At 37.4% G+C, this 16,109-nt stretch overlaps 1 protein-coding gene and 1 pseudogene across 7 annotated transcripts in view; one reads left to right on the top strand and one right to left on the bottom strand.

The window, feature by feature from the left end:
- LOC125409890 (mitochondrial amidoxime reducing component 2 pseudogene) overlaps nt 1-4,150 on the top strand; it is a 55,776-nt pseudogene extending 51,626 nt beyond the window's left edge.
- Cep128 (centrosomal protein 128) overlaps nt 1-16,109 on the bottom strand; it is a 354,331-nt gene that overhangs the window by 130,420 nt on the left and 207,802 nt on the right. The window lies entirely within an intron of this gene.

The following is a 16,109-nucleotide window of genomic DNA, read 5'->3' as shown; positions in this document are numbered from 1 at the left end:
TGCCTAATTTTTCTTGGTGTTTTTGTTTATGGATTGATTTAATGTGCATGTGCGCATACGTGTGAGAGCACACACACTATGATGTGTGTGGAGGTCAGCCATCAGAACTCAGGCGTCAATTCTCTCTTGTCACCTTTCAGATCCCAGGGATGAGCACAGCCCATTGATTGGGTCTGCACACAATCACCTCTCTACCTGCTGAGACATCTCCCAGATCTTGAGATTACATTCTCTACAGGAACTCACACTCCTATTCTGCAGCCCCTCACTTGAGATCTGGCACTCTGTTGAATATCAAACAAAAGATACTCTGAAACTTTTTTCTTGAAACTTAAAGAACAGTATTTTCGAAGCTGTGATTTTCCTCTGAGTCTTTGAGTACTATTTTCTTTTTCGTGAACTACGATATTTTCAAAGTAAACTGTATATTGATTTTCACTCCTCTACTGATCCTTAACTAAAGGAATAGCTATCAAGACTCCTTCTGTACCTTGCTTGCTGTTCCCGGGTTGCACAACAGGATACTGGGCAACATCTGAAGGCATTTCTGATTGCCAAGACAGGACAAACGAGGTTTACTACGGGCATCTATTGAGTAGATGGAAGGGATGTGGATAAAAAGCCTAGAATGCATATCATAGCTTGACCCCCAAAAGAAGTAAACATCCCAGAATATCAATGTTGCAGAGATTGAGAAACACCTTATTGAAGACCTCATTGTAGTCCTTGTACTAGACAGGTTAACAATGTTTGCACTAAGATAATGCAACTTTAGAGGGAAAAAAAGCTGTTAGCCAAAATATCACAGAATGCTTCTTAGGCCTTCTAGAGAATGGATATATAGAATATTATATTTACACAATACTCAGCAACAATAAATCTAGCATTCTTTTAGTTTAGTACAGAGAATATGGACTGAGATAACAACATGGTCACAAGTGTCCTGATGAATTACTTGCTAGCTACTATTACTTCCCTTCCAATCAGGCATATATACGACAAATTCAACAAGCAATACTAACCCTTTAGAGGAGTGGTTCTCAACCTGTGAGTCATAACCCCAAGGGGATTGTATATTAGATATTTATATTACAATTCATAACAGCAAAATTACATCTCTAAAGTAAGTTACAGTTATGATGAAATAATGTCATAGTTAGGGGGTCATCACAATGTAAGGGACAGCATTTAGGGGTCACAGCATTAGGAAGGTTGAGAGTCAATGGTCTAGAGTAAGAAGGCAGATTCCTCACAACATGGTGAATCAGAAGTGAAAACAACAAAACAGACTTGGTTCCAAAAACATCAAAAGCCACATGATGGGAAAAGGAAAGCAGAAACGTGTGAAGAATAAAAATAAGAACACAAAAGCAAACAGGAAGGAGAGGCATAGTAGGAAGTTTCAGCCTTGACTCACCAGAGTCAGAGGACAGGGAACAAAAGTCATATCTAAGTAGTCTATTTTAATCCCAGGAATACTAAGGGTTAAGCACTTAAAAATGGATTTCTTATTAAGAGTTCCAAATAGAACTGGAAAAGACATCCAAACTAACAAAGACAAATAAAATACAGCAAAGAAATTCAAGAAATGTGAGGAAACAAAGCCACATCATGTCTCTTAAATAAATTATAACCTTTCAATAATCAGATCTAAAGACATTAAATAGTTGAAAGGCCAGTAAATGGATTCAATGATCAACTTATAAAACTAGTTAGTGACTAAAAGAAGAAATGAGCATTCAAGACATAGGAAAGAAAATCAGTAGCATCAAAGACAGAGTCCACAAGAAAGTTTAGATTAAAACAAAAACAAAAAAATAAGAAACAAGGAGTGTTGAAAATAATCTCAATGAATCAAACAAACCACAGTAGCCACTATCAACAGACCAGATCAGGCAGAAGGAGAAAAATTAGGTCAAGACTGAGGACGTGTTACCTTTACACATCAAAAAAGAAAAGTAAGAGATAAATAAGTATCAGTATAACTGCTAATAAAGAATCTATAGGTACAGCACAAACCTAAAATGAATCTAAAATAAAAACAAGAGGTACAGAATTTAGTATCTTAAACTACAGTAGAAGAGTCTCAAAGATAAATGTATCAGAATGACATTAGGGACAAACCCCAAAGCCAGAAAAAGCAAACAACTGACTGGTAAGAGGGCTGGGTGTTGAGGAACATAATTTGAATCCCCTCACTCAGCACTCAGGAGGCAGAGGTAGATGGATCTCTGTGAGTAGAAGGCCAGTCTGGTCTACAAAGTGAATTCCAGGACAGTCAGAGTTATGTAGAAAGACCCCATCACATTAAAAAAAAATACTTGAAAGAAAGCTAGTGTCAACAAAGATTATTCGATGCAATATATATACACAACAGTTCATAATCACCAAGAACATACTTGAAGACATTCTAAATTGAGAGAAAAAGATAGTCCTATTATAATGTTAACCATACAAGAATGAATAAATATCATGAGATGCACAGATGGGCAAAGGAGAACTAAGAAAAAATTACGCCCAACTCAGTAGACCATCAAACTCACAAAAACATAAGAGAAAAAGAAGAAAACAATAAAAAAATAGCCAACAAAATTATAGGAATCAGTAAGCCCCTTTCAGTAATAGCCTTAAATGTAAATAAACTTAACTCTCTAATTTACAAGATTTAGACTGGATGAACGGATCACAAACCATGAGTCAACTGTCTATTGACTAGAAGAAGCACATCTTATTAGGAAAGAGACAAACAGACTGAAAGTAACAATATGGAAGCAAAACAAGCAAAAAGGCTATACATTCAAGAAAGTGAAAGTAATTTCTTATATTTTATCTGAACATGGACTAATAAAGCTAGAGACAGGAAGCAAGAGAAAGTATAGAAATTATACAAATAAATAGGCTGTAAAATGTACTCTTATATGATAGTCATTAACTAAAATTTTAAGTTTTATAATTTCTAGTATCAAATGAAAAAGAAAGTACAACTGAACAGAACCTCTGGAATAGAGCCAGAATAACAAAAACAATAAGTGGGCACAAAAACATAAGCATGTAGATTAAGGAACTAGATGCAGAAATGAAAGCATTTATCTATAGGCACTTCATTTCAAATCAATCTGTTCAACACCTACACTGAAGAAAAAAAAGTACATCAATGAATGGTTCATTACAGAAGAAAGAAACTAGACCATTATCTCTCTCTCTCTCTCTGAATAATTAAAATACAGAACAGTTCAAAAGAGGGCAAATATGTTAAAATAAAATTTGAAACTCCAAAACTGCTCCTGGATGCATGGAGCGGTTTAGTTTAACACAGGTGCATCCAGCTCTTCATCTCTGGATACCTCCGCCTCTCTGGGAAGTCAGGGCTTCCATGCCACCATGCTGGGGCTGGCCATGGTAGTGCTGGGGACTGCGGCCTGGTGATGACAGTAGCCACAGGAGTTGAGCACAGGGTCAAAGGTCTGATCTACCTGATCAAGTCCTGCGAAGGGGTGTAGTTATGCAAGATCAAGTTCACCAACACGGGTTGCACTGTGAAAAATTGTGCGCCCGATTTTACATGGTGGTTAAAGAAGATGGGCACGTGATCACTGCCAGTCAGGAGTCTACCTCATGCTGGTCTTCATTATTTTAGAGAACCCTCTATTCAACCCTCACCAGGCATGGACCAGATAGTTTTGCCTATCAAGCTGCCTTCTTCAAATAAGATAAACAACTGCGGGCTATTTGGTATTGATATTAAAGGTAAAGATTGTGGTGCTGAGGTAGTTCAGTGGTTCACCAACTATCTGAAGACTTAATCCTACAGGTTTGGTTGATTTGAGACCAGTGTTAGGACAACAAAGAAAATCATCTGAGAACTACCTTCAGAACTGTGAGGTAGGCTACCCAGACTGTAGTCCTAGTCACACAATCAACCTCCCTGGTTGATCGCAACACCAGGCTGAAGATGAAAATGAATATGGAATATTTCAAGCTAAACATTGCGGTGTTGGGCTGCAAAACTTTAAGGGGGATATCTGGTATAAACTTCTAATTGGTGATATAGAGATGAAACACAATATTGAACTGCTGAGGATGTATTTAGATTACAGTAGACCCAAAAGGAGGGAGCCCCTGGAGTGCTGAAAACCTACTGCATATATGATCTTTGTATATGTCAGTCATTCTTCAGTGGAAGGGAAAAAAAGCAGAATCCTGAGAGCTTGTGTATCAGCTTGACAGGGTGACATGCTTCCAGGTCCTAGGCAACACTTCAGTGAATACTCACCTTTGACTGGAAACAAATCTCTACTTTTCCTTCAGAGTTGAATATACCTTGAGTTTATAATGCAAGAAAAGTGCCAGAGGTGATTTGGGAACATGACAGGGTCTGCATTTTAGATAATGAGGTTTTTCTTAAATAAATGAAATTGTAAAACTATTTGGAATGTTATCCCAGCTATTACATTTTTCTAATTCTTGCCTTTAATATTGCTTATTAATAACAGTTTATTTTTATTTATTTATTTTTTAAAAAAGAAAACAAACTATCTTTTCTTTTCATTATATACCAATCCGTGTTCCCACTCCCTCCCCTCATCCCATTCCCTCAACATACCCTCCTGTCCCAACCTCATCCAATCCTTAGAGAGGGTAAGGCACTTTGCTTTGTGGAAGTTCCAAGGTCCTCCCACTATATCTAGGCTGAGCAAGGTATCCATCCAAAGAGAATAGCTTCCCAAAAAGTCAGTACAAGCAGTAGGGATAAATCCTGGTGCCACTGCCAGTGTCCCTCCACCCTACCAGTCTGCCCCAGCCAAGCAACTGTCAACCACATTCAGAGGGACTAGTTTGGTCCTATGCTTGTTCCTTCCCAGTCCTGCTGGAGTTGGTGAGCTCCCATTAGCTCAGGTAGACTGTTTCAGTGGATGAACCTATCATGGTCTTGACCTCCTTGTTCACACTCTTATTCCTCCCACTCTTCAACTGGACTTTGGGAGCTCAGTCCAGTGCTCCGATGTGGGTCTCTGCCTCTGTTTCCATCAGTTGTTGGAAGAAGGTTCTCTGGTGATATTTAAGATATTCATCATTCTCATTACAGGGCAAGTCATGATTTGGCCCCCTCTCTTCTATTACTTAGGGTCTTAGGTGGGGTCATCCTTGTGAATTCCTGGGAATTTCTCTAGAGCCAGGTTTCTTGCTAACCCTATAATGGCTCTCTCAATAAAGATATCCCTTTACTTGCTCTCATCTTCTTCTTCCATCTCGATTAGCCCATTTTCTCAAGTTCTCCTCACCCCTCCCCTTGTCCCCTCCTCTTCACCTTCCACCCTCCCTTTTTCTCACAACCCCATATTCCCAAATTTGTCAGGCAATCTTGTCTGTTTCCACTTTACAAGTGGATCTATATCCTTCTGCAACTTTTGGGGGGAATCCTATTAAGGACAGTTTAAAGAGGCAACTTTAAAAAGCTATCACTTTTTAAAAAATGTTTATACCTTTTCAGGTATATTGTTTGAGGAGAAGTAGGAAAGCAAGCTGTCACATCCTGCATACTGTCTGTGCTAACATGCTCACAAGTGCCTATTAGTTGGTCACCACCTGGCTTTTGAGAACTATTGCATTTTTTTCTCTTGGTTGTCTTTGCCTTATCATTATAGAACCAGGGTTATGCTTAAATACAGAAACGATTTCACAGATCATGGGTTATTTTGTTTATATACAGTGTCTGTATCTCTCATTCTGATTCTATTAAGGCATATAAAATTTATTTGTAATTGTCAGTTTCTCCAATTCTACAAGAGAATGTAATTTTCAGAAGAAGAAATGAGAAAAAGAAACAATGAACATAATCTATATGAACATATAAATCATGAATAGATGTGAAAGGTTCATATCAATTTTTCACAACAAAAAAGGCAAACTAATTTTCTGTAGCAGTGACTACCCACTAACATAAAGGTGAGTTGACCCACTTACAATCCAGGTGTTTCTCTGCCATTACTAAATGTGAATCTCTCACCCTCACTCCCAAAATAGAAAAAAAGAAAGAAAGAGAACAAGTGCTGTACGTCAACGTACAAATTACCCGATCAAAATTTTTGCCCCTGCTTACATCACTTGCTCCACTGACCCAGAAAAATGATCAGGTTCTTAGACTCCCGAAAAGACAGGAGAAATCACATGATGCTATCCATACGTCACCAGAAACTTGCTTACAGTTCACTATGGTCTTGTTTATTACTGCTCAAATGAATTATTGCCTCTGTTCACACCAAAAATTTAATTTCCCAGAGGAAAAGTGGTGTTTCTGTTTTCATTATGCTATGTTTAAGATAATTACATATGTAATGAATATTTAATAAATGTAATGTTTACAAGATGAATGAATAAACAGATGAATTTCAACTTCAGTAGTAAACTAATACATTAGTTAGAAATACACAGGTAATGTTCTATAGGTTCCCTCAGGTAACTAACATTAATGTTAATTCCTACCATCATATTATTTCATTACTATTTATCTATCTTATCTCCATAGAGAGAAACTGAGTTAAATGTTAGTGAATCAAGTATGACAAAAAAAAAAGTCAAACTAATCCATTATTGTTACTAACTGAAAATGACACATTCAGGTTTTAAGTTCTGTGAACCTTCTTCCTACGCTGTTCCAAGTGACTAACTATATTTAAGAAAAATAAAGCAGCATGGCATAGAAACAAAGAGTCCCTTGCAAACAGATTATAATGGCCTCTTGGTAACACACATGAAATTATTTATGGGACTAACCGTGGGATCCCAACACAATAATAATTGGAATCTCTTGGCAATTAGGCTTCAAATTCTGCATTATTTGCTAATAGTACACATATTAACTTTAGAGAGCCGGGGGAAGAAAGGTGTGACTGTGTTTCAGACTGCAGAGTAATTTTCCAAGTCTCATTTGAAGACTTCTTCAAAACTGTGGGATACCAGTCATTAGCAGACATGAATTAACTTAGTCCTTTCCTTTCTTCATTATATACAATGCAGTATTGTTTCTTAATTGCAATCTGGCATAAGGAAAGTGTTATTTCACAAAACTTGCCTCTGTCATAACCATGTTTCAAGTGTGTGTGTATGTGTGTGTTCATTGCTACTTGTGTATTAGTAACATATATGAGATTTCTTACAGAGGGTCATAGTCAAAACTATGTGAAAGCCATCACTTTATAGGAAACAGAGGAAATTCATAAGCAGCATTGAGTGTGAGGACTTTTATTCTTTGCCTCAGAAGCACCAATGCTGGTGGTGAAATGTGGCTGTATTCTATACAGATCTGACCCACACATCAAAAGTGATCTGGCCAGGTTTTCAAGTCCAATGATTATTATTTATTATTATTTCTGTTTTATTTGGCATTACATAATACAGTCAGAAAAAATAAAATGTGTCTTCATTGACTCTGAGGCCCACGAGACAGAACCAAAAGGCTGGAGAAACACTGTTTTAATTTTTTTCTGGCATAAGATCAGGACATTAGTAGAAAGGGTTAATACAGGAAATGAAAAGCTAGCTACATAGATGAGAAAGGAAAACAGGTTTCAGTTCCTAAACCAGGAGTGGGATGTCAACATCGACAATTTGCAAGAGAAGAATTTATTCGAACATTACTAAGACTGTTAGAGATGGCTTTGAAACCCAAATCTGGAAAACAGAAAGGTTTGAAATCAGATACAATATGAATTACTTTGCAAGGTGAGCTAACTATGTTACATGAGAAGTAACCCATGTTGAAACACGCATCATTATAAAAGTACAAGTGGAAGTCGCTGTGCACTTTAAAGAGGAAGATGAGGAGATGAGATGAATCCATTCTAATTTTACCAGTGAGACTTATTCATGCCATAGATCACTCTCTTCTCTCTAAGGGTGGGAAAAAAATCATAAATTCTGAAACCTGATTGATAGAAGAAAAGACACAGAATAATTTGGGTGGAAATTTAGGGAGAAAGACAGATAGAGAAACACTTTGTGTAGACTGCAGCTTTTAAAATAAGTTCCATATGAGGAGTTAGAATTAAAACCTGTGTGAAACAAAGCAGTGCAATGGAGTGAGTTGTCTTATAAACCCAGCTTCATGTGGTGGTGGGAACAGTAACATCTCCCAACATATCTATATACTTACATACTTCTCACTTGCATATTTTATACACAAATATATATATATATATAAATAAATCAAAATTAGGAAGTATAGTGAACAGCTGTTCTGTACCTAAAGAAAGAAGCAATACGGCAGTATTTCTGCAAGAACAGCGTATCTTGTCTTGTTAAAAGAGAAGCAGAAGACACATCGTCTAAGTATACTGCAGAAGCGGAAAGAGTGAGATAGAGCAGTGAAGGAAGAACATAATAACCACTCTAAGGTTACATCTTGGAAGTGACTAGGCCTTACTTAAGTATTTCCTGCAAAGCACTAATCTATTTTCTCCTGTTATTTTAAAAGTGCATAGTAAACACATAAACATTTGTTCAGAGAATGAATAAAAGAATGAATAAAATTTAACTGAAAAACAATGCATTCAATATATTTTAGATTACAAAGACTGTAACAGAACAGAAGACACAATCAGGAAACAATAGCTTCAGTTTGACTAGAATAATTGTAGATAGCAGAATAACACAATGTTCACCTAAATGTGAGGTTGCTTTTCACTGGATTCCTTGGATCCTGGGTGTATTGTTTTCTTTTGTGCATGAAGCAATGGGAAACCATTGCTTTAAAATAACAGACATTATCTAAACACTGACTGAGACAATTATTTAATAGTAGATAATTGCATGGATCGGAAATCATGGGGCTAGATAAGGTTTCCTAGAAGTACAGCAATGACACTTGGAAATTTCTTCTCATTAGAAAACGTCCTGAGAGTACACTAGGGTTTCCATCTTTAATGTCTGTGATAGTGTGTCAAATGTCAAGAGTGCCTAACTACCAAACGGAATGGCCTATCTTGCAATATACTCTATATTTTTCTTGAGGTTAATGCCATCCCCCTTTCCTTCTGTTCGCTACGTTTTGCCGTCCATGTCATTTCCCTGCGTGCTCTAAATTCCACAGGACTCCCGTACACCCTCTAAACACTGCAGCTATCTTCCAAACTCGAGTCTCATGGAGTTAGCTCCTACTACGATTGTTTCAGGAATAAATCTAGTCTATTACTATCTAGTAGAGGGCTACTGCTAGACTGCTACTACTATTTAGCGACCTGTGCATCCATAGATCAGTTATCTAAAATATGTCTATCTTCCTTGGATTGCTGTCAGAGTAATTCTGCTAAATATAAATTTGTTACTGACATTTTCTTTGTACATCCTGCAATGATAGTTTTTAAAATAATGTACAGAACCCTTATCTAACATTAAAGACAACTTTTATTAGCCTTTATATTGCCCTATCAGGAAATTATAAGGAAAATATGGTCTAAATATCCATCATTTGCAGAAAGACGGATACAATGGAATATAAGCATATTAATTGAGTTAAATCAATACTACAGACACAAATATCATGTGTTTTCTCTCATTTAGTTTTTTGAGTTTATATAGTTACAGGAAAGCATATATTCATAAAATAAAAAATGACCACTTATGAAATGACCATGTTTTCAACTTTATTCCGGCACTGTGTAATAAGCAGTTGGACTCTCTCCCTAGCACAAGCCTGGATAAACCCTAAGGCATTCTGGGTTGCGTGAATCAAAGAAACTATCCTGCATGTGTGAGCCATCTTCAATGTGTCATTCCTAGGATGCAACTAACCAGGTACTAATGAAATCTGCTCATGTCAGCTGTGGATAAGCCTGAACCACCTCCTGTGCTGTGTGTTACTTTATACTCCATGCAACATACATCTGGTCACAGAGTTAGATAAGAAAATGGAGCCTGTTAAAGACCAGAGGAGAAAGCAGTTAATCCTCCAAACGTTCTCCTTTGAACTGTGAGACTTGATGAAGTTAAAAAAAAAATCCATATAAAATTAAGGATCTTTAATTATTTCTTAATAAACCCTAGAAAAGTACATGAATCTCCCATTTAACTTCTTCCTGAAGCCTGAGTTACAGGTTACATGTGGTCAGTTTCACAGAAAGGAAGGGCAGCTGCAGGCCAACATGTTAGAATACAGGAGTGAAACACAGCAGGTCAGGGAGCAGGGGTGGAACACAGCAGGACTGGGAGCAGGGGTGGAACACAGCAGGACTGGGAGCAGGGGTGGAACACAGCAGGACTGAGAGCAGGGGTGGAACACAGCAGGTCAGGGAGCAGGGGTGGAACACAGCAGGACTGAGAGCAGGGGTGGAACACAGCAGGACTGAGAGCAGGGGTGGAACACAGCAGGACAGGGAGCAGGGGTGAAACACAGCAGGACTGAGAGCAGGGGTGGAACACAGCAGGACTGAGAGCAGGGGTGGAACACAGCAGTACAGGGAGCAGGGTGGAACACAGCAGGACTGAGAGCAGGGGTGAAACACAGCAGGACTGAAGAGACAGGATGGCTCCATTTTTCAGCCTCCAATTTGAAAGTTTATTCCTTATTAATCATGAGACTTTCCAGATATTAGAGAAAGTCCTAAATTACCTATGATAATATCAAATTTAGATATAGTTACCTAAATCTAATGGGAAATTTGTGAATAGAAAATAAAATCCAAATTTACCAATTTAAGGCAAAGAAATCAAAACTAGTATTTAAGAGTTTCTTAATTCCCTTCCTCTGCTCAATTCCTAATATCTAGTCCCCACCCCACCCTATCCCATCCCACCCCCTTTTTGTACTATCTCTAGGTCAATTTACATGCACAGGTACAAATCTTTTCCATCCTGAGCTGCCATAGTCTAACAAATCTGTTGTGAATTGAAATTAACTAGAGACATCAATCGGACATTCATTCAGGTTCTACTATTTGCAACTTGACTTTTTTTCTAAGAATGAACCAAAGTGTGTGTGTGTGTGTGTGTGTGTGTGTGTGTAAGAGAGGGGGAGAGAGAGAGAGAGAGATAACTGCACATGCATGAGGTGGCCAGAAAACAACCTGAGGTATCATTGCTCAGGAGCTATCCATCTTTCTTTCAAACTAATTTTACTGATATCATGATATGATTACATCATTTCTCCCTTTCCTTTCTTCCCGCCAAGCCTTCCCATAAACCCTTCCTTGTTCTTTTTCAAATTGATGTACTCTTTTTGCATTAATTGTTGTTATATATGTGTCTCTTCCTAAACACCTAAATACAATTAGCTCAGTCTGTATAATCTTACTTCTTGGTATGTTTTCAGGGCTGACCACTGAGAACTAGAAAACCAATTAGTGTGTTCTTTCCTTGGGGAAGGCATTTTTCTCCTTCTCCTAGCATCTATTACTTGCCTATAGCTCTTTGCCTAGATTTGAGGTCTCGTGGGCTTTTCCCATTCACGTTGGGGTAACTATTGGTGGTTTTTGAAACAAGGGCTCTCCTTGTCCTGGCACTGGCCAATTTCGCCAGGCTGGCTGGCCAGCTAGCCACAGATACATCTGTCTCTGCCTCCCCTAAGCTGGGACTGCAAATGCACAGCCCTACAATTGGCATTTCCACAAAGAAGTTGGGGACCAAACTCAAGTCCTCAGGTTGTCAGGTCAGCACTTGACTGACTGAGCCACAAAAAAAAAAAAAAAAAAAGAAAGAACAAACAGACAGGATTTGTCTTTGCCTTCTATTTTTTCCTTTAAAATTTTCTTTTTAAATACTTGGATTGTTTTGTTTTGCTTTCTCAAAAGGCTGAACTCTATAGCCTTACATTTGGTGGCCACAGAAAATGTAGATTGAAGCCTCAAAGAAATATCACGAAGAAGTCCATTAGGCATGTGATTATTTAGCCCCTGTTAACACTTGACAACAAGCATGAAAAATGCTTATGGAGGGAGGGTTAGGAACTTCAAAGTCTTCACAGTGAGGCAGTCAAGAATCACCTTTAAACAAGAACAAGAACTCTTTTCTAATCCAATAGATTATTAGGTGCTATGTTATTAACATGATTTAATCAAGAAACCAAAAACCAAAGAACATCTTTTGAAGACAAGGCCGTGTAAGTCCACCAAGTGAGACTTGACAGTCCTCTGTGCAGTCCGGCTCATGCCGCTGCTCAGACTTGAGTTTTTAAGCACTATCCTCAAAGCAGAGTACTTCAGATTGATAATTTAAATCTTGCAGGACAATGGGAAAAATTAAAAGTTAATTGGTTTTTGATTCGCCTAGAACAAATTTTAAAAAATGTAATCCTTCATTTCTGGAGTGACACTGCTTACGGGCATGGCAGCTACAGAGGAACTATGGTAGAGGATACATAAAGTGATAGAGAAAGAAAATTGGTTCTGAATCTTCTTGAGTTCTCCATCAACATTCTTTTGTTGTTATTCGCAAGCTTTATTGCCCTATTCATATTTATGCTTGTCAGCAAGTTTCCCACGGCTATGTTCAAAAGGCAGCTGTTCATTCACACTCCCCAATGACTAAATCTATCAAAGCCAATGTCTGGCCCAGGGACAAGAACTGATTTCTAGAAAGGCTGCCAGCTTCATTCCTTGAAGAGACTCGGAGTTCGTCTGTTGGACCCAGGCAGCTTGAGTATTTATTTTATTAACTTAACGATTACTATATCTCAGCAACAATACTTAAAAGAACAATTACTTTGGAGGGCACCAAGTTTCTTAGCATTAATGAATGCGGCATCTTAATATTTATGTAGCTACTGAACATCTGCATTATCGTAAGTCTACAGATTCCTCCCTGGAATCTTATAATCAAGGGTCAATAAATGTGGTTTCCGTGTGAGGAAATAAGTGATAGATGATCAGGAATTTGAAACAGGTGGGCTAGTGACACAGCTCAGCCATATGCGCTTGCCTAGGACATGACATTCCCAAGATCTATAGCCAGCAAATAAGGTGTGGGGGATAAAAGAATCTACACAGACACAAACATCTGACAGATCTTTCTGTGGAATAATCCTTCCATACACTGAGAAAATGTCTTGCTCTCATGGTTAATAAAAAGCTGATAGGCTGATAGCCAAGCAGGAGTTTCAGGGCAGACAGAATGCTAGGCAGAAGAAGGGCAGAACCTGAGGAGCTGTCAGTCAGACATGGAAGAAGCAACACGGGAACATAACAAAGGCATTTGCACTTTAATGAGTGTCAGTAGCCAGAGGCAATCAGTGACGCCAGATCTGGTGGTCTGTTGAGCATATTACTAACATTTGCTTTTAACTCCTATAAAGCCATTTTAAATAATGAAAGCACTCATTTGTGAGGTCACATGTGCCATCACATGACAAATGTTTAGTACTTATACTTTCTCAAATATTGCACTGAATTCTGACATACCTGTGTCCCTCATTAGTGGCTTTAGAGACTTTCTACTGGATATAATAAAACCCTAAACCTTTCACAATCCCATGTTCATTTACTAGCAGCTACCTGGAACCAAATGGTTTGTGCTAATGGCTATATTTATCAAAGAAATGCTTATGAATGGATGGGTAATTCATTTATGTAGACTAAAAGAAACACTAAGATAATGACATCTACAATCTCTCCATTTATTTTTCCCTTAGTTTCTTTATTTCTAAACGTACTGAAGATTCATAATATAATCTGAACTTTATACATAGAAAGGCTGAATAATGAGACAGGGCTCATAACACTCTAAATACCACACTTAAAGGTTTACAGTTTATACATATTACTGAATTACCATGACAACTTTCTTTGCTTCTGGTATTATATTAATGCAATAAGAAGTATGGATGCACTAACTAACACCCATACAGAAACTTAATTTATCAAAGATCCATGTATAGATTACAGGTGATAAAAAAAAGTGACTGAAATGATAAATGTGGAAAAATTATAACTAACACAACACAGCCTTTCACACTGCTGGTGAAAAATAAATTAACAGGTCTATTATAAAAAACATTTTAAAGATTCCTTCAAAGATTAAAAACAGAACTAACTCATGATCTTGCAATTCTAGTAGGAAGAATATGACCATAAAAAAATAAATAATTTAAAGCAAAATCTGTACTCAAGTGCTCACTGCAGCACTCTTCACTATAGCAGAAGTGTCTCCCGATAATGCATGAATAAAGATATTACGATAGACAAACATCCTTAGACCACTATTCATCCGTACAGGAGAATGAAGTCCTGGCATTTGTGACTACATGGACAGAACTGGAGTTCACTATACTAAGCAGAAAAGCACAGGCATAAAAAGACAAGGATCACATGATCTCACTCGCATGTAAAAGTTAATTTCATGAAGTTGAACAGAAAAAGGTGGTTACAGAGACAATGGGAAGGAAATAATGGTCAACATTTTGGATGGTTAAGTTATATAGGAACAAAACGCTATGCTATGCTCTGCTAAATACCAGCATGAATTTAGTTAACACTCATGTATTATATATTCCTAGAAGATAAAGTATTTTTAATCTTTTCATCATAAATAGTTAAGACGACAGCACAGCTTTGTAATATGTAGGTGTAGGTAGGTACAAGGAAAAGAACTCTCAGCACCAGCATGTTGTCAAGAGAGCTAGAGTAACACTTAATCTTTCCACCTAGAGAAGACTGTATTATCATTATTCATGCTTTATTCATGAAAGGAAATGGAGGGTTAGAGTTGTTGATGCCATTCCCACAGGACGGAGTACAACTGAGTTGATGTTCCTAATCACTCCTTAGAACTGTCCTGTGCTTTTGGCATATTCACCTTATACTCTAATTTTCTAAATTATCGACTTCACCTTGAGAATCTGTTCTACTCCACAGTGTTGTATGTTTCATACCTTCCTACAATCCCTTCAGCATATGAGCCAGAGCACTAGACACTGAGCAAGATTCAGAGAGGTCCACTTGCTATATTGAAAATTACTTCCCTGCAACTGAGTTTGCTCATTTATTGAATAGAAATATAAGGTTGAAATATGGATCTAGTTAGACTTATAAAAATAAGTGAATAAGTGCAGAAAGTCAGACTATAAAAAAAAGTTCCTCTACTAGAAAAAGCAATAGAATCTCACAATATCTCATTTTCTTATTTTCCAACTATGGTATAACATCATTTTCATGTATTCAAAACTCAAGTGCCTAGAGGATGGTTGGTTGTGCTATTGGATCACTGCTGGTTCACTTCTACATCTTAGAGCCATCATCAATACACCTGACATATATTTCAAAGGTATAGAGCCCTTGAACATTCACAAATAAAGCAAGGAGTTATCAAATGTTTCATGTATAGATGTTACATAAATACAAGAATACTGAGATAGAAGGCAGTGTACCTTACAAGGATGGGTAATTCTTATTTTTAAAATAGATCTTTTCTAGTCAGTCAGACTTCAGCTATATGTATTAAATAATAAGTATTTTCCCCAGAATACTTTATGTTCTAAAATTCACAAATTTCACTAATGTTGCATCTCTAAGTCAATTAATGTAATTTAAAAAAATAACCAACAAAATATAAATGCAAACCACCATTAGCAAGGGTGTGTAAAATTGGCTAATGGACCAAAGCACAGCATTTCCATCATTATACAGAACACTGAGAAACAATATCATTTCTTTTCATCAAATCTATCATCAGAGACAAATGCTTTCTGGATAGACAAACAAATGTGGTTTTTTAAAACTGCTATAGAACTACTTGATTCAGACATGAGCAACTTGATGTCTACAGAAGGAGTACGAAATATAGCAGTGGCATTTCAAATAACCCCAACATCAGAGGACTTCTTCTCATATACTGGATAACTAGCCGGTGCAAAACAGATAATACACATTTATGTAGGTTTATGTGTATATACATATGTAATCCACCCATAGGCAATGAAATATGCAAGAATACTAGTTTAGTTAGTCTGTGATAGGGGAGTTCAGCCAATCATATTCTGTTTTCGGGGCATGCCACCCTCAGGAAAAAGCCTGCCTATAAACCTAGTAAGCGCGCTTACTAGGATCGGTTGGATTCTGGTGTAAGCTGTTGTAAGTCTTACTTCTGTTTATTAAAGCTGTATATTTTGTATCAAGATAGTCTGG

This window comes from Myodes glareolus, chromosome 11 (genome assembly GCF_982192425.1).
Source record: "Myodes glareolus chromosome 11, mMyoGla1.1, whole genome shotgun sequence".
NCBI classification, from domain to species: Eukaryota; Metazoa; Chordata; class Mammalia; order Rodentia; family Cricetidae; genus Myodes; species Myodes glareolus.
Note: the sequence above shows the minus strand (reverse complement) of the source record. Positions and strands in the feature narration are given on the sequence as shown.